Source organism: Meleagris gallopavo, chromosome 7 (genome assembly GCF_000146605.3).
Source record: "Meleagris gallopavo isolate NT-WF06-2002-E0010 breed Aviagen turkey brand Nicholas breeding stock chromosome 7, Turkey_5.1, whole genome shotgun sequence".
NCBI classification, from domain to species: domain Eukaryota; kingdom Metazoa; phylum Chordata; class Aves; order Galliformes; family Phasianidae; genus Meleagris; species Meleagris gallopavo.
This window is the reverse complement of record NC_015017.2, coordinates 5,571,919-5,590,809: the sequence shown is the minus strand read 5'-3', so window position 1 is coordinate 5,590,809 and position 18,891 is coordinate 5,571,919. Positions and strand designations below refer to the sequence as shown.

The 18,891-nt window shown below is 40.1% G+C and overlaps 1 long non-coding RNA gene across 2 annotated transcripts in view; it reads right to left on the bottom strand.

Annotated features, from left to right (window-relative positions):
- LOC104911624 overlaps window positions 1-18,891 on the bottom strand; it is a 36,954-nt gene that overhangs the window by 13,127 nt on the left and 4,936 nt on the right. The gene's annotated exons all lie outside the window — the stretch shown is intronic.

The following is an 18,891-nucleotide window of genomic DNA, read 5'->3' as shown; positions in this document are numbered from 1 at the left end:
AACATGTGAGCTGAAGTCTTTCTTCTGCAGCTGAACAGTGCAACTCATGTTCTATCACCTGGGATATAGATGTCTGTGTTCACTGCAGGGTAGTTGGACTAGATGACCTTTAAAGGTCCCCTCCAACTCAAATATTCTCATTTCAATCACAGAATTGTTGAAAGAGACTTATAAGGATCGTGGAGCCCAGCCTCTCTGCGATCTTTGCCAGTGTTCCTCAAATGGTGAGTATAATAGTATCTTTATCGGGGAAAAAAAGACAAGATATTGACACTAATCCTGTTTTTTTCCCTTATTAAAAATCACAATTCATAATAGTGAACACAAAAACACAAGAATACATGCTTGAGTGCTTATATATGATTTTTTGTCTCCATAGATTTATATTACATAGACATCTATATGCATGCAAGATTTTTATTTAGAGATTCATCCTTCAAATACATACTTCTGTAAATACGGTTAACAACATAAAATTTGGGAACAGGACAAAGCCTCTAGTTTCTCTCGCTTTGCAATCCTATGCTGATGCTTCTTTTTTCTGTCCTTCTTTCAGAACAGGTGGACCAATTTTAACTTTTCTGCGCTTCCTCAATGGGTAGCTACAAAAAGCCAAACCATATCATAACTCACTGCTGATTACTGGTTTTCATGCATCAACCTGTAAAATGAGTTATTTATAAGCAGAGTATTCCTAGAGTAGACTCACTCTAAATCACTCATTTTAAGAATATCACTGCAAATAGATATGCCTGTAGTTAAAGGAAATGAAATCATTCCAATTACTAATTAACTTGGTTTTGTACTAAGAACTAGATCTATATATTAAATACAATACACAAAAAATAAATCAGTAAGCACTACTTGCAGTTGGACGGCTCAGGTTTGTAATTTTTATCACAGTCTTTTCTCTTGGTTTTCACCTCCTGCAGTAGACTGTAGGCTCTTCTACATGGAATACGTCACCAAAGGTGAGTAAGTGAGGACACAAGGCGCTGTACCTGGTTTGTGGACAGCTTGGAGCTGTCACACAACAAGGAATGGAGTTTTGTATTTCCTGCCTCATGACGTACTGTAGGGATTTATATACTGCAAAGCTACCCAAAGCTCAAGCCAAGATATTCTTCTCCAGGTAGAAAAGCCTCCAGGTACTAATATACAGAATCCATCTGCTGCTGTTTAAAACAATTGCTTCTGGATTTTTAGGATAGGAAGAACACCACAGGAACCAAAACAAGTACAATAGCATGGGCTGCAATAGAATGAAAGCACTAGAATGAAAAAGGTTTGTAGAAATGTGAGGAACATGTAGCAAAAAAAATTTAAAATGACTATGTTAGAGCAGTACTGATTAATTTCTCTGTGGAGCTGTAATAATTACCACCATGCAGCTTTCTTTCAGGCACGCACACTGCCTGCTCCCTACCACCCACAAAAGAAGTTGTATTTTGTTTTCCTGTTTTTGAAGTCGGGTACTTCGGTTCCTTAAAATTCAATAAGGAATGCTTATATTGTTTGTAGTTTATTGGTTCTGGAAAAGTAACAGCATTTTAAACATATATGAGGTGTTGTCGCTGCTCTCAGCAGAAGACCTACTGCATTTTACAGTCCTTCAACACAGACAAGATGCATTTATTAAAAGTGTATCAAAGTGTCCAATGTAAATTAGTGATACTTGATCTCAGCTTTGCAGCACTGGTCCTCACGAAAACAACTGTAGTTCTGACAACCTGACTTCCAGCTTTTCATATCATAGGAGGGCCTGATTACGCATATACATGCTAACCTTAAAGTACACTTTCTTAAAATAAATGTCTTTGATGTCAATTCATGCACGCACATATTTTGAAGGTTTTTTTTTTTTTTTTTTTTTTTTTTGAGTGAAAAGGTTAGACTTTTTCCACAGGGAGGATGAGGACATGACTACTGAAATACCTCAGATTAGCAAAGAATTTATTGCAGTAAACCTACTCATATACCTCACAGCATTAGCCCACTTTGCTGCACTCTCTACCAGCCAGTCACAAGCTTCCTTGAAAACCACATTTATGCCTCACCAAACTCTAACTATGATGCAGAGTACATCTCACCAACCTCTGGCTATGATAAAAGGTCAAGTCACAGTCTGATGTACTGCAGTTTACACACTATCACGGCATGGCACTACAGGTACATTCTCACAGATACACCACAACGACAGCACATGCATGAGATATTACACTGGGGCTACTGGCGGGAATGTTTAAGGAGGTGCATGGTTTTGTACTCCAAAAAATGCCAGCTCTATTGTCCTGAAAACCGACATCTTAGATGGTCACTATAAACATTCCAGGCATTTCTTAGTGGCACGTGCAATATTTTCAAGTCATTTTAACGCTCATCTAGCAGTCCATACCCAGGATTAAAATAGCCAACCATAACCGTCACAGATATTTATGTATCGCCTGCAGTACCTCGTCATTATACAGAAATGATTACTGGGAAGGATCTAAGTCACTGTTAAAAAGATCTCAAAGTACAATATTGTAATTACAATTTGAATTTCAAATACGGAACACAGGGAGCAATGTCTCTTTGGGACATAACTTTTGCTAGTCCTACTGCCTTCAATTTTTATGTTTTCTATTAGAAAAGAGTATTTGCCATTTTTTTTGTAACACACTGACAAACTGCAAAGGCATTTCTACAGACATAATATACAATGCTACGAATACATTTACTCTAAATATTTAAAGAGGAAAACCCTGGGTATAACAACATAAAAATGTATTTCTAAGCTAATATATGTTTGCATTTTATTTGCTCATTCAACTTCAGCTGAAAAAAATGGAGGTGTAATAAATCACCATCATTCTGTCCAAACTTTCGAACTGCATCAGCTGGCCTGAAATCTCTCAGATGTTCCTCACCGACAAGAATTAACAGGCCTGATCCAAGCACAGACCAGGAAAGGACAGGTCAGTCCTCACCAGAGCAGCCTGCACCTCCTCAGCTTCTCCACCAGTACTGCGGGACCAGGACAGCACATTATTATATATTTGAGATATCACAGTTGTGATATGTAGAATTATTAAGGTTGGAGAAGACCACTAAGATGACCTAATCCAATCCCTACTCACCCCCACCATGCCAGCTATCCACATCCCTTGAACACCTCCAGGGACTCCACCTCCCTGAGCAGCCTGTTCCAATTCATCACCACTCTTAGAGGAAGTTTTTCTTAATATTCAACCTGAACTTTCTTTGGCGCAACATAAAACAATTACATGTCCTGTCACTGTCACCTGTGAGAAGGAGCCAACATATTTTAAACTTTCTTCAAAATAGGTTATTCTTCTTTAATTAGACTTATTGCTAAGAACAACAACAAAAAAAAGCCAATACGACTTAAAAATAGTAGCATTAGCATCACAATTCAGGCAGTGATCTGGAAATATTTCACATCATTTCTTACTTACTTTGACCTTTGAATAGTATTTGCTCACTTTGAATTAGCATCCCGTCAATTCACCACAGTTGTTGGTATGTATATACTAGCAACAACTCAACAACTAAACTAGCTCAATTACATTCAGGGCTTACAAGCAGAGAAGAGACAACTTAAAATAATGTCTCATTGAAATCAATTTACAAATTACATTTACAGACATACAGAGAAGGTCCAGGCTGTATGAGGGATCTCAGAGAAACCATTCAGAAAACAAGCAGTAGCTCTCCATACAAGTTAAGTGCACTAATTGTTGTCATCTTCTGGAAGGTCCTAACCGCTTTCCTGTGTTGTATAATTTAAATGCCATTGACACAAATGACAGATTAATGGCTGGCATTAACTGAAGCATGAACAACAAGCGCTCGATGAAATACACAGACGTACCTTCCTTACGCCCTGCTCTGCAGATAGTAGGTTTTAAGGTGCTGAGGATAAAATTGCTCCTTCTCTACCTGGTTATTTAAGATCAGCAGAAGAATCCCCAGACAAGTGCAGGCAGATGGAGGCAGGAGAGTCATTTACAGTCAGCAACCAAAAAAACAGAGTGGGTATTTTTGTCTTCAGAAGAGTGGAAGAAATGGTCTGGGGGCTTCACAGAATCATAGAATGGCCTGGGTTGAACGAGACCTCAAAGACCATCTAGTTTCAAACCCCCCTGCCGTGGGCAGGGTCGCCAACTACTAGACCAGGCTGCCCAGAGCCACATCCAGCCTGGCCTTGAATGCCTCCAACAGGCTTCCCTGTCCTGCCTTGGTTCTGGTGGGCTAAACATCAGCTCAAGTAGTAGAAATAGTTTAGTACCTGCTTTCTTATCCAAGAAAGATTAACTTCAGTTCTACGTCTTAAGAAAGACCAAAGTGTTTTCCTTTTTCATTAAGCTTTGTTTGAAATACAATGTGCTTATGGCCAGGAAATACAAATGCCCAGTAACAGCAAAGAACGCTGCTTTAAAGAAGAAAGCTGTGTTTCAACACTCTATATTGTCTTTCCTGACTGCTGCACAAAAGTACCGAACACAACGATCAGATCATTCCTCTATAATCACAACAGTAGCAGTAAATAGCATCTTTTAAATGTTGTTTAACCTCTATTATAGCTAGTTAAACTCTTACAAAGGCGTGCTCTGTAATCTCAGTTTCTACAAAGGCAACGGTCTCGAAATGCCCAGCTTACTTATTTTTCCCCCAAGACTTGTTCGATCCCATTTATTGCATTTATTTAGCAGCTTTAGCCCATCTCAAAGAATTGCTCACTCTATGAAGCCAAAATGAAACCAGTGAGCATGGTCTTCCCATGCTGAGGGAGAGCTCCATCCTGCCACGGAAGTGTTGACTTCTACCTTGAAAAGAAAGAGCTTTTCGGCATGATGTCAGAAATTCCAAGACTGCTGAGAACTCAGCCTTGAGCTGGCATTCCCTAAAGCTTTTAAGTTTTAGAACGGGGAGAAAGTATTGGTTTTCAGAACAACTTTTGGAGCGTTCAGCCCAGAGCTGTACTAAGCAATTCATCAAAGCACAAAAGACATTCTTCTCACCTCGGAATATTCATATAGGGAGAAAAATGCCTGGCAGTCCTCATGACAGGTTTATTATTCAAATTTCATTTTTCACATATCAACATATCAGCCTTCCTAATTAACAGACAAGCAAGCAATTCTGTTTCTCCAGTTTACGACACAGATGTTACTAAAATCTGTTGGAAGACTTCCAGGCATTCTTTGTCCTGCCAGTTTTCCCAAGTTCTTCCCCTCCATTTAAAGGCCTTGGGTTCTTCTCCCTCCACTCCCCCACCCCCAACTATCTACTGACTATTCTGAGTGGTTACACACAAGTTTGTTTCTTTCGTGTCCTCAGAGTTTTTGCTATCTTAAAACAGACAGATATTCTGATGTCTAATTCCTAGCTAATCAAGTCAGACGATGCTTTGTGAAACTACGCCCAGATCAGCTTTATATTATCATCATACCAGTATGGTTAATACTGAAGAACGTTAGCCTTCAAAATTCATTTGAAACAGCCTCAGTATCTTTTAATTATAATTATGCAGTTACTGACAACACTGCTAATGTGTCTTGTTATTCCAACTATCCTTTATGAATCAAGATCCACATGTCAACGTGGTGAAAGAATGTAATAATTGACTCTTCATTAAAACCCAGGGCAACACATGCACTCCTACATGCTATTAGTAACCCAGTCAGAGCTTCAACGGGGAGTTAATAACTGCATAATGCATAGGTGTCGAATCCTACATCTGTCTGATCTTCTACAAGTGTTTCTCAGTTAAACCATACCTGCAGCACATCTAAGAACTGATACAAACTGCTCGTGCTTTGCATAATCCAAGCGTGAACATTTTACGTTCAGAGCACCCCGCACAGTGCAGCATGCAAGGCCACATCCTCAGGTTTATTGGTCTTGCATCTCAGCACTTCCTTCTGGCAGTTTCTGACCCTGAGCTCCCCATGCTAGCCAGACAGGATTTCCCTACACTCTCGATGGCACTAACTTGTAACATTAAGTTACGCAAGTAACGCTCTGCCGCTTGAACAGTAATTTTGCTGTCTCACCTTCGCTTGATCTCCACACACCCCTGTCCTCAGTTCTCTGCATCAGCTTTCAACAAAATACGTCAGACCGGTATTTCATCTCTAACGGTAGCAAATCCACCCATGAAGTGACACAAGAGTTTTGTGAACACCATGCATCTGTTCATCTTAACAATCAAATCTACTAGGGAGTTAAGCATTTAAAGGATAGTTCTTTAGAAGACATGTAGTGGAGTCACAGAACTGGAAGAGCAGTTAAAGTTCCACCATTCAGCAAAACCTTGAAGGCATTGCTAAACCTAGCGAAGCAGCAGTAATGTATGTATGTTGCAATTAATGTCATTACAGAAGCTAAACTCAGTGAAAATACTGAAGATGACAACCTGGGAATCATGGGTTTGAAATTAATGAATGATGGAGTAAGGTGACAAGTGTGTTGTAACCTTGATAAAATAGCAATAATAATCCCAGAAGATTAAAAGGAGGGATGCATACCATTCCTAAGCAAAAATCCCTCTAACTCCCTATAGATCTTGTCAAGTCTCAAATCTTTTCCTCTATATCATATCAAAATGTAGTAGCTGTATACTTGGAGGACTTCTAAACAGATTTAAACTTTTCCCACGGATATCAAACAAAATAATTAGTCCACAGTATTTGGCACTGGAAAACATAAAAAGATACAAGGGACAACAGTGGTCTAAGTTGGAGTCTTGGGAGTTAAACAATACAGGAGTGAATGCTGCATACCTCATTTGCTGCTGGGCTAACCCACTCAGTGCTCCTAAATCCAAGCTTGCATGATTACAGTCAAGAAGGTCTAATGAAGTATCAAAACAAACTACATTTTTAATCAGCAAGTATTTTTGATCAATAATCCATCAACACGTGCAGCAGTTACCCACTTATTGTCAGCATTTGCCGAAACTAGTATTTCTATGAGAAAGTTTTTCATGGAGCAGCATTAGAAAATACTGCCTCGCCTACTATTACTGAGCTTATCTCCAAAAAGTCTGCAATTTCTGAATCTCTTATCCCAGCACTGCAGATATTGAAGAGGCGAAGTCACAAAAGGAATTCTTCAGCAAGTCAAAATAAGAGGGTTGACTTGTCCTCTTCCTTTTACTGGCTGAAAAAATACACTAGCTAGCTAGGAGACCGAAGCACAACTGGAATGGATTTGAACAAAATAATACGGACTCATCAGGCAGAGAACTGAAGAAGCTGCACATAAAACTAAGTAACACGCACTAGCCACAAAAAGAATGATGTAAAAACTCTATTATTTTCATACTGACTGTACTACAGTGATCACTTCACATGGTTTCACAAAGACAGCTGGCATGTGTATGTCAGAATCATAGAATCACTCAGGTTGGAAAAGACCTTCAAGACCGTCGAGTCCAACCACAACCTACCCATACCACCCTAACAACCCTCTGCTAAATCATGTCTCTGAGCACCACATCCAAATGGTTGTTAAACACGTCCAGGGATGGTGACTCGAAGAAAAAGCACTTCTGAGGAAATTAATGCAGTAATATACTTTGATATTTTTCACTGTGTTCTTCAGAAATACAGAAGTCAGATCAACGTTATAAATTTGCCAAGCTACCAGCTAGACAAAATTAGATTTCAGATTTTCTTATAAGGCTATTAAGTAACATACCCATTTCTCCATTACCACTGTGCAATTTCAACTTAGTCCAGAAAATCTTAGACCACTGCATTAGACCATAAGAAGTTCAGATAAATGTTTTTCTACTTAGAATTTCTCAACTCCAAATGCTTTCTAAATGATTCTATTGCATATTGCTTCACCAGGAACCCACAGGTCTAGTTTTAGAGAGTAACTTGGGAAATACCATATTTTTCAGCAAATTAGTGAAGATTCAATATATGCAAAGCTTTGTTAGAACTTAATGTAGCTTTGGATACTATAATAAAGAAAGAACTGCATCCTAGAAAAGTTTGCTCTTACATTTCATAGAAATCACATACCAGTTCTTTAGTACATCTATTACCTTTACAACACTTCAAGTTTATGTTCCAAAAACTGAATTTATAGTTTGCCTAAAACTTATTAGCATTGCTCCTGACATTTTTTTCCCCTCAAAATAGCTAGCTCAATCACATCAAAAAGCTATTAACTTTAAAGCACAGTCCGAAGTGTTTGGACTTCAATGAAAATTCATATAGATCTTCACAAACACAACACCACCCTCAATTCCTACAAGGGGTGAAAGTTAGAATACAGATTCATCAATTTACCCCTGAGGACTTATTTCCCATTTGTGGTTCATTTATTTAATTCTTACATACAATAATAATAATTCTTAACTGAACAGCCTTTATAGTTCAGACATTTCCTATTGCTTTCTTTTTTCATCATGTCCTGTTAATACACAGCAATTTTCCTTAAAGAGCATTTCATAGAATCATAGAATTACTCAAATTGGAAAAGACCTTAAAGATCATCAAGACCAACCACAATCCTACCCAACTCTAACAACCCTCTGCTAAATCACGTCCCTGAGCACCACATCCAAATGGTTTTTTTTAACACATCCAGGGATGGTGACTCAACCACCTCCCAGGGAGCCTATTCCAGTGCTTAACAGCCCTTTCTGTGAAGTTTTGCCTGATATCCAACCTAAACCTCCCCTGGCACAAACGTCTGGAATCATCCAGGAGGAAAAAAAGGAAAACAACTTAAGTTCCCTCAGATATACTGTGCTTAAAAAGGCCATGGAAAGGAAAACATCTGTAACATATCTGCTATTTTCCCAGACACAACTTACTTTGAACTACTACACCATTAGCTCCTCTCATTGTAATACGTTATTTTAATATATTCATTCATTGTAGTGAACTCAGCTGAATTCATTGTGAAGTTCCTGATAATTTCAGCAAAAAAAGGAGGAACTACTGAACGGGCAGCATTAAACTGAACTCAAAGCAAAGAGTTAAAGTTTGAGCACATTGGTAAGTGCAAGGCACATTCATCTTGGTCAGTACTTAGAAAAAACACCGTCTATTAGGTCACTCAATTACCCTCCTCTTAAACCAAAAAAAGGAAAATCAACCAAGCAAGGCAAAAAAAAATATACTACAAACCAACAAGAAGACAAGAGTGATCCTGTGCAGCCTGGGCACAGACCTCGCTGGTGTGGCCGTTGATACAGGTGAGCAGCTATGGTAACAGCAACAGGGCCATCTACAATGCATGGGTCCTCAGTAAATGCTAAGCCCAACCAATAATTCAGGAACAGCACTGGGAGCGGTCACACCAAAACCAGCTCAATTAAGGGCTGAGCTTTCAAGCCAGAGATTAACAGTTCGCTGAGTTCCCTTCCAATCTGGGCCATTCTATGATTCTGTGAGCTGATGGACTGCAGATAGAGGTGGGTGGCCAAGTGTAGATGGTCACAGACAGTCGAGCCTGTTGCTGCACTCAGGACTGACAACCAGCTGTCCTTGATGCCAGTTCCCAAGTTTTGGCCAACACCAAAGTGCTGCTCAGAGCTAGGCACACTGTTGGGCTTGCCAGGCATCCACTTGCATTGTGCAATGATTTCCTTCTTACAGCTGCGTGCATTACTTGCTTTTGCTCTGTTTCAAGCACAGAATGAAACCCACAAGTGCACACTGGGCTTGTACTCCACTTGCACCTACACACAGATGTATTTCTAAAACATCATCTCAGTCTCCTTCTGCATGCAGGGCACTCACCTGTAACAACAATACACAGTGACACTTGTGCAGCTATAGTTCTATTCATACGGTATGACAGCAAAGTGACCCAAAACACTTGAAAAAAAATAACTTCCCATTCAAAATCCAGACAGATGTATGAATTTCACAGCATCACTCTACAATGCAATGTACAAGTCTGTGCAAATGAATGCCCCAAAACAACTTGAAAAAAAAAAAATCACTGTGAAACACAGTTACGACTCTACCATACTAACTACTGAAATTAAGCATAATAGAATATTCAACTGCAGAAACCAGAAGGGTAAACTCAGCAATACTGCAAATAATGACGCAAACAACTTTGAGTGACACAGAAGATGATATTTCTGCCACGCATCTGGGAATTATTGTTAAGGAAACATTTTCATATACAGAAGTACATTCCCCTAGAGAAAAACAGAAATTGCCATATGAAGAACTAAGCCATTATATTCAATTTGCCCCACCTCAAATGAGTATAAACAGCAAAACAACAAATTTCGTTCGTTTCCTTTTAAAGAAAAAGTCTACCATCTGACTTCATACCTCTTCAAGAGAAAATACCCTTTTTACGAGGCTTCCTTTTCTGTGTTTATTTTAAAAAGTCTCATTTTAAGACAACAGTATTACAGAAGACAGAATAAGATGCATTTTTACACAGAGATGCATCATTTCCTCTTGTTATGCCTGAATGTATTCTCCAGCCTGTCAGACATCTGAAGTGTAAGCTGAAATTCTTCAAGCCCTACAATCCTTACTTTCAAATTCCTACTGATTTTTCTCTTTGGAGATGAACATTGTGAAAGCAGACATTGGAGAATAGGGACCAGCACTTTTCCAAAGGAAACACAAACCACAAAAGCAAAGGGATGAGACAGTGTCAAACTTCATGACAGACACTGAAATTCCCATGTTCTTTAAGCAAGGAGAAACTGGAGACACCTCCCACATTTGAAGAATGAACTTAAACTTTCACACCTCTGCCCAGCGATACTTAACTGCTGAAAACATTAGGAGATCAGCATGGTTTCTCAGAGCCTGACGTGTTGGGCATTACAGATTTCCAGGTCTTACCACATCCCATTCAAATATTAACACCTACCGCAGTTGTTTCTGATCGTGGAATTGCGTTTCTAAGACTCTGAATCATCAGTTAAAAATAAGCCAGAAAAATACTGCCACTGCAATGGTCACAACCAACAAGAAGGTGGGTGGTGGAGGAGGACAGCTCTTATTGTTACAAGCAAAAGCTTTTTCCTTCTTAACTACCAAGATATAGATGGAGAAAAAAAATTGTTTTATTTCCTTTAGTGAGCGAAATTATCAGCAATTTATGTGTAACTATGGCAACATTCACAAAGTGCAAAAAGGAAAAATGGATAAAAGCAGAAAAATAAATTTACAAAGAGATTAGGAGCAAATAAAATTAAATAAAATTGAAGCTACATTTTTTTATATATATATTTTTTTCCCCAAAACAAGTGTATTTCCACTTAATGATCCTCTCAAAAGGAAATTAACAATCTCATTGACGTGCTGGCTTTTTAGCCCACAGTCAGTTTTTATAGCCGGAAACCTGCCAAAGAAAAATGAGTCTATTTTCTAGAGACAAAGTACGTAAGAGACAAAGAAGAGCTGCTGTAGGAGATTTTTTAACTGCTTGCAAAACATGGCTTTTCCTACAGACGCAGTCCCATAATCACAAAGAGTATGTGCACAGAACATGTTGCAATATTTACCCTCAGTCAACCCTGAGTGGATTGGGAAAGGTGCTACCATTAGGCCTTGCATCATCATGGGGAGAAAGTCTGCTGGAAGTGTTTACAAAACCCTCTGAAATTACAAGATCATTAATGTGGTGGCATCATTTGTCTAGCCAAGGGTGAAAGGTTCTTGGAAGCCAGGCACAGGTGGACTGTGCTTCCTGCACTGCTCCTCCAGTGCAGGCAATGCTGAGTATGATAGTGATTGAAAGGCACCCTGTCACCAGGGGAGATGTGGAAGGCACTAGGTCACTGAGGAGGACTTGGATGGCTTCCTCACGTACACCTGCATGTGTTGCAGCGGAGTTGGAGGTACAGTGGTCCAGCTTCCCCACTGCCACCAGTCCACACATTGCTGACAGACCGCTATTTCCTGATTTCACTGCTGTAGAGGCCGCTGGGTTCAGGCAGATTATCCGTAATCTGTAGTTTGTGCTAGGAAACTGTTCTGTGTTTAATAGTTCTCAAGCAATTTAGTCAAAATACAAACCAAGAACACTCAGCAGTTTTTTTTCTTTTTGTGAGATGGTGACATTAATGTGAATATTAATGTGATGTTCAGTGCGAATACTAACATGGTCAAAAAAAAATAATCAGGGATCTCACAAAAAAAGAAAAATAATTAAATTATCATGGCATATGAGAGAGAAAGATGTGGTTAGAGAAAAAAAAGGAATAATAGTTACATGTAAGAAGCAATGAGGCTTTTTAGGTAAAAAGGCCAAACAACACACATTTCAGATGAAGACTAGGTGCAGTTCTACAATCAGGAAAGACTGAACAGTAACCATGTAATAAAGAGATTTGATTTTTCTACAGTTTGAAAGAAAAAAAAAACCTTTTAAAACACTGCTTTTTGGCAAAGGGAAAATTAGTACTTGATGTTACCTATAAACCTAGCTCTGTTTTACAAAGGGAACTCGTGGGGCTCTCAGCCATTAACCTTAAAAGCCTGTCTTGTTAGCGGATAGCTTGCATTTTCAATCCTCCCAAGCACCTTGCACTTTCAGATAGCAGAACCAGAAGAACTAAAATCTAAGGTGCTGACAGGAGGAAGGAACCTCTCCTTCCCACAAGGTCTGACAACGCACAGCCCCCTTCTGCAGTTCCAGCACAGGCTCTGGTTACATTCACACTTGAATAAACACACAACTGAGAAGATAATCTCTTTTCAATCTAACCACACAACCCGGCTATTATGTCATTTAGTGGCACCTGTGGACGTGGTATTCTGTGATATGGAAAGCAAACGGACACAGCACAGAGTTTGTAACAGAGAGAGCGGATCTGAATACTTGTTGTCACCTTCAAAGGCAGAGACACTGCATGTTCCACAGAATGTGGAAGCCAGAGTGCAACACCTTCACACAAAGCACAGGAAACACGTGCTGTTCTGAATCTTCAGGGATTTGATGCTCTGTAACATCATACCCCAAGTGACACTTGAGCGCTGTTACTTTGATTGAGCGTAAGGGAATTGGTAGTTTTTTGTTACCTAAAAAGCTCTTATACAAAACCAAAGAAGTTAACTGAGATAAACATCAGTCTATTAAATATCTAATAAATTAATAATCAGGGGTGATTTTTTTTCCTGAGCAAAATCATCCTATTCTTAAATGTAGAACAAAAAAATAAGTGAAATCCACAGCATATAAAAATATCTTACAGTTGCAGTATCTTCTAGCTCTGCTCATCTTCCCACTTTTAAGACATGGTTAATAAATGTGGTTGTTTTTTTTTTTTGTTTGTTTGTTTTTTAAAGTGCTGTGTCCATACCCAATAGCAATGCAATTAGCTCTTTTGACTGCCTTCCATCCTGGAACTGAATGAGCAATTCTACACTACAAGTCCCAGCTGATTCACTGGGTAACAAAAACGCAGTGGTTCTTCACAATCGGTCTGAAAGCTTGGGAGATTATCACTTCAAAGGCATTTGGATTGTCCCACACTATATAGCTTAAGGTACTCAGTGCAGTACTGTACAAGGATTGTTTCCCTCATCTCTCTTCCTTTACTTTGACAAGTAAGTACCAAACAAATGTTGGCAAAGCAAGGATACTTGCAGTGCTATTGCAGTCATGCAGAATGAGGGCTCCTGATAACAAAACACAGTCTGTGTTGAGATATACGGCCTGCTCTTCTCCAGCTACTGCTGCCTGGCACCCACAAAGTCCTAGTGAACCACTCCAACCAAGCTAGGAGAGGAATATGCCATCCAAACAGATGGCTGCAGCCGCAGGCAGCCAAGAGACCACAGTTTGTTTTTTTTTTCCCCCACGATGCATGGGTGTTGACAGCATTTCCAGACAGAAATCCAAATGGCTGTCATTTCTGAGCTTCTTCTCTAAAGGGAATATGTCAATATTAATCTACCTCTGAGACAGACTGCCCTTCGCAAGAGAAGATCTACCCCTTACTTATAATTGCTGGACTCACTCTAACACCTGCATTATCATCCTTTCCCAAGCTGTTGTGCAGCGACCTCTACATGCCTTTAGCTACAGCTGACCTCTCAGGTAAGGTGGACTTCAAGAATGAAAAAATAATTTACACACGTTTTTGAGGAGTCTTCTGTTAGTTCAACACATAGAGCTAATTGCAAGTTAGCAGAGAGGCAAGAACAGTGAGAAAGCTTTTTGGCTTTCTGCATGTTTACACACACAATACAGAGACATATTTACTCTGCATTTACAAACAAACGATTTCATATTCAGCACACCACTGCTCCGTACTGTCAATGCCACGTAAAGTGCTTATGATTAGGAAGGTTCCTCATTTCAGACCTGTTGACAGTAGCACAGCTACGTTGATTTTCAAAGGACAATGTTGATTTATTCAATATGAGCACATAACCTGTCAGGATTTAGGGATGAGCAGTCAGATTCAGCTGGGTAAGGTTTAAGGTATATCCACTCCACACAGACTACACCCAAGATGTCCAACAACCTTTAATTAAACAGTGATGAATCAAGGGTGATTTCAGCTAAATCTACATACTAGCAACTGCTCTGGCTTTGCCCAAATACAAGCATCATGAAAATTAAAGAATGAATGGAAGGAACAATCAAACGCTGTTGCTAGGTTGCCTCAATAAAGCAGTGCAGTTGGATAGAATTTGCAATGAATTAGCAACAGAACATTTCCATTAGCTGCTTTAGTTTTCACTTACTTTCTCTATTAGCTCACATCAGGCTTAAAACATGCTTTGTTGATGCATTATGTCCTGCAGTCCAGTAAATTGCCACAGCATTCAGTATCACAGATCTCAGACAAACCCTTGACAAGGCATAGCCATTCCATGAAAATAATATCACTTCAATACTAATTAGCAGAAATACCCACGAAGACTCTCAGACAAAACAGCCAGCTCCATCGGGTGAAATGAGCTGTCCTTAGATCCCCAGTCAATGGCAGCCTACAATAAAGCAACTTAAAAAGCTACTTTAAGATTGATTCAATAAAGATGAAGTTGAAAAATCTATACTTAGTATTCTAATTTTCTTTTCACCAAAGGAAAGAGAGATTCTAAAAGGCCTTAAATACTTGATCTCAGCTGGCTTCCTTCCTCCACATGTCATGATAGCACCTGACATTCCAATGAGGAGCCAGGAAGAGGTCAGGCCCTTCAGAATCACGGAAATAAATAATTAGGAAAAGCCCTGCAGTGGTTTTCCTCTTTCATGATCTGAATATCTTTTCAACAAACTTGTCTAAACAACACAGCAACGGCTTTAACAGCATATAAAAGCACAGTAGCTGGACCTCTAGGAAGATAATCCCTTGATCTTCTTCAGCTCTGTACCGTATTAGCAAAGCCTTTCATACCGCTCAAAGATGCCTAATGGCTGAGACGCTTTGCGACACGTAAAAGCAACAGCGTAGCAGGGATTTGGCATCCTCTTCTGTCTCCTGGAGCCTTCATGGACACCTACGTAATTCCCATACTTGTCTACTCAAGACTGGGGCTACCTCTCTGTTTATCTGCCAGGCTATCCCTTACAAAGCTTCACAGCTGTACTTACTACCCAGACAACAGTTAGTAAGAAACCTAGAGGGACAAGAACCCCATGGATTTGTTCCTACCGGGCAGGAGCCCACTCCTTCCTTGCTCCAGGTCCCTCCCTGCCGAGATGAGCAACACATCAACCTGCCTGAAGGCACCACAGCTTGAGAGCCACAGTGCACTCATTGGCTTGCATTTTCTCCCATGTACCCTTGAAGCAGTTTGTGCAAGCTGTAAATTTAACTTAGGAAAAAAATAAGAGTCTCACATAGATCAGCCACGGCTGCGCACGAGGTACTCATTTGAAATTCTCTCATAATTGTAAAGAGCCCCTTGAGAAGAACAAATAAGCCCTGCCATGTTTCCTAATCTTGCTACACTAGTTATACAGAGAAATGTTCACCCCTAATGATGACACAAAAGCTGCTGTAAGCTTTTCTTCCACCACGCCGCTGCTTGTATCAGCCATTATTCAGTGGCTCCATCCTAATGGTGGAGAATCATTTTTGCTTTTCATTCTTTCTCCCAGAGGGCAACAGATGTAATAACTTATTCCCTATCTGGCACATTAAGGCTTGAGAAATTAATGCAGTGCTGCTGAGATTTCCACTTCCAGTGTTACTTGGAATGCCAAAGCTTTGAATTCCACAGGAAAAAAAAATGAAGTAATAAAAAGCTTATTTTACGTTTGTTAATGCACTTGTCTGTTTTAATGCATTTCTGTATTTTCAGCAAAATAACATTTCTAGTAACTAATCTCCCAGATTTTTTTTCTGCTTCTGAGCTATTACTCTACCATCTAACTGGGAGCTCTCCTGTTTCACAATTATTGCAGACTAATCACTGTTATCAATTGCGTTATGTTAAAAAAAAAAATCAATTAAGGATATTGGATGAATGTAGATAAGCTTGCTGGCAATAGGTTTCATCAGAAAGCTCCTAAGAACTCCCCAGTCACATCACTCCACGGCTTACTCAGTCACACACATACACAACACATAGCTTATGTTTTACACCCAGGGCCGTCCATTCCTACCAAAGCACTTTCTAGTGACATGAATTTTGTCAAATAGTACGATGGTTCAAACTAAATTCCACCTGTGTTTTACTGCTTTTGTTCAAAGTGCCCCTTCGGAAACAGCACAGAAAACAAACTGTTACCACTGTGGAGTTGGCCCAAGGTTTTGCACACCACAGGGCTTGCAGCATGGAATCAGAGCCTGTCTAGGTGAAGAGCTGTTGCAGAGAATTATGCATCGTGTCATCCTTCAGGGAGGTTGGGGTTTGCACATCACGGTATTTCTCTCTGCATCAGCACTATCTAGTAATTTATGCCATACGTTCCAAAGGCATATCTGCAAACTGGCTACCTTTACAGATAAGAAAATAAACAGCCCGATCTCAGGTGACTGTGGTGAAAGAAATCACTAAGAATAGTAATGCATGAGCAGAAGAATGCAGAGAGGATGAAGAGGGAAATCACAGCTGGGAACTATGTCTCATGCAAACACCACGCACAACAAGTTCTCTCTCTCCACCTCTCATATATTCACTGTTAAAGAGATTAAACAATCCCTCAGCGTAGACTTCATCCACACGAAGTCAATCCTCAGTGTCACGACGCTCAAATGGACGGAAAGCCTCAAATTAAACATAGAGATTCAAAATATAACAACATCTACAGGGAAAGAAAGTCCTGGGCCACGCTACCCAGCACTGAGAGGTATTTTCTAAAGCTCCCGCTTCATGTATTTCACACTTGCAAGCAGCAGAACTCATGTTATCCACAAATCATGTCAGGCTGCCCTTTCACTCCCACTTACAGCTACTCAGCTCTTCTCCCCACCTTCAATAGAAATCCTCAAGTAATTTCTCCTTTGCCTTGCAGGCACCGGCTGTGCCCCAGAAAGCATCAGCTGTTACAGAACGCAGGCTTCATATTTCCAGTCCCTAGCAACACTTACTCCTTTATTCCAGAGAGAGGTCTCTGTTTCGTTAAAAGGTGGCTCGGGCGATTCAGGTTGCCTCATCTCAGAAGATTTCCCTTACAGGTTTTGATCTGCCAGCATCAAAGACATCCTCCTGTTCAGAGCATGCCTCAGTGATCACACAATAAGAAGCAGAAAAGTTTCAAACGCAGCTACTGGTTCCCCAGGAGACCAAAGGCAATTAATACCATGTTTTTCTGCAAGGAGCAGAGCTAATGAACCCTGATTTCCTACACAAGACATTCATCTTCTACCCAGTCTGTGCACTGTTAACCCACTGAGCTACTCCACCTCGTACCTCTCGCCTTACCCCACTCCTCCTGCATCGTACTGTGAGGAACAGCCAAGCATCCAGCTTCCCCTTGTTGCTAACAGCCCCTCCACAGGGCCCTCAGCTTCCCCCATGCACATTTTGTATTTGGTCCATCACTTGCATGACAGCTCACACTGTGGCTATACGCATGCTCAGGGAGCAGCAAACAGCAGCCAGGCAGAGTGAGAAATGTTTGCACCTCCAACAAGAAGCCCAAGGAGCAATTATAGAGACAACCATAGGAACTACACAGCTGTGAGACCACAAAGTTGTCAGGTTTTGCTGTAGTAGTGCAATAAACGCAGAAGCTGTAAGGAAGCACAGGAGGAGCAAGAGCAAACTGTCTGAGTGCATTTTCTTTTTCTCTGAAAACCAGGGAACCAAAAGAACACTGAAGGTCTTCTATTACTTAACTGTGACCTCGGCTCAGTAACATATATTGATTAGTACCTGATATGAGCCACCACAGTTGTGGCATCAATCATGATTATATCTCCAATAAAAATGTGAAAAATGGTTGTTTATAAATATCTGGATCATGATGATAGAGTGCCATTTTCCTAAGTTATCAAGCTTGAAGGTAAGCAGAAGCTGACTAGATTGACTCTAAAGAGTCTCCAGATCATTTGATTTCCCTCAAGTGGATGCTTGAATTGGATTATTCTCCCTCAAACAAGCTGGGAGCACACAGAGGAACCCTCTGTGCACAGCTACCCACTCATTGACGGGATGCATCCTGTAATTTGATAATTAACTTTTGAATATAGTATTTAGACCCATTAGCCAAACTGAACGGATAATTACTTGAAACTGTAGTTGCTCACCAAAATTTTAAGCAAACATCTGACCCAACCTGCAAACCAGCACATGCACTGCTAGCCAGGATTTGGAACAAGCTGCAGAGATTAGGATGTGACATACCTATAGAGCTAGTTAACTTTTCCTACCCATGCCTGCTTCTACAAGATCAACTGCATCTCACCTTCATGTGCCATGGTCAACTATTCCAAATGGAAACTGAACTGACTTTACCAAATACTCATACAAGAAA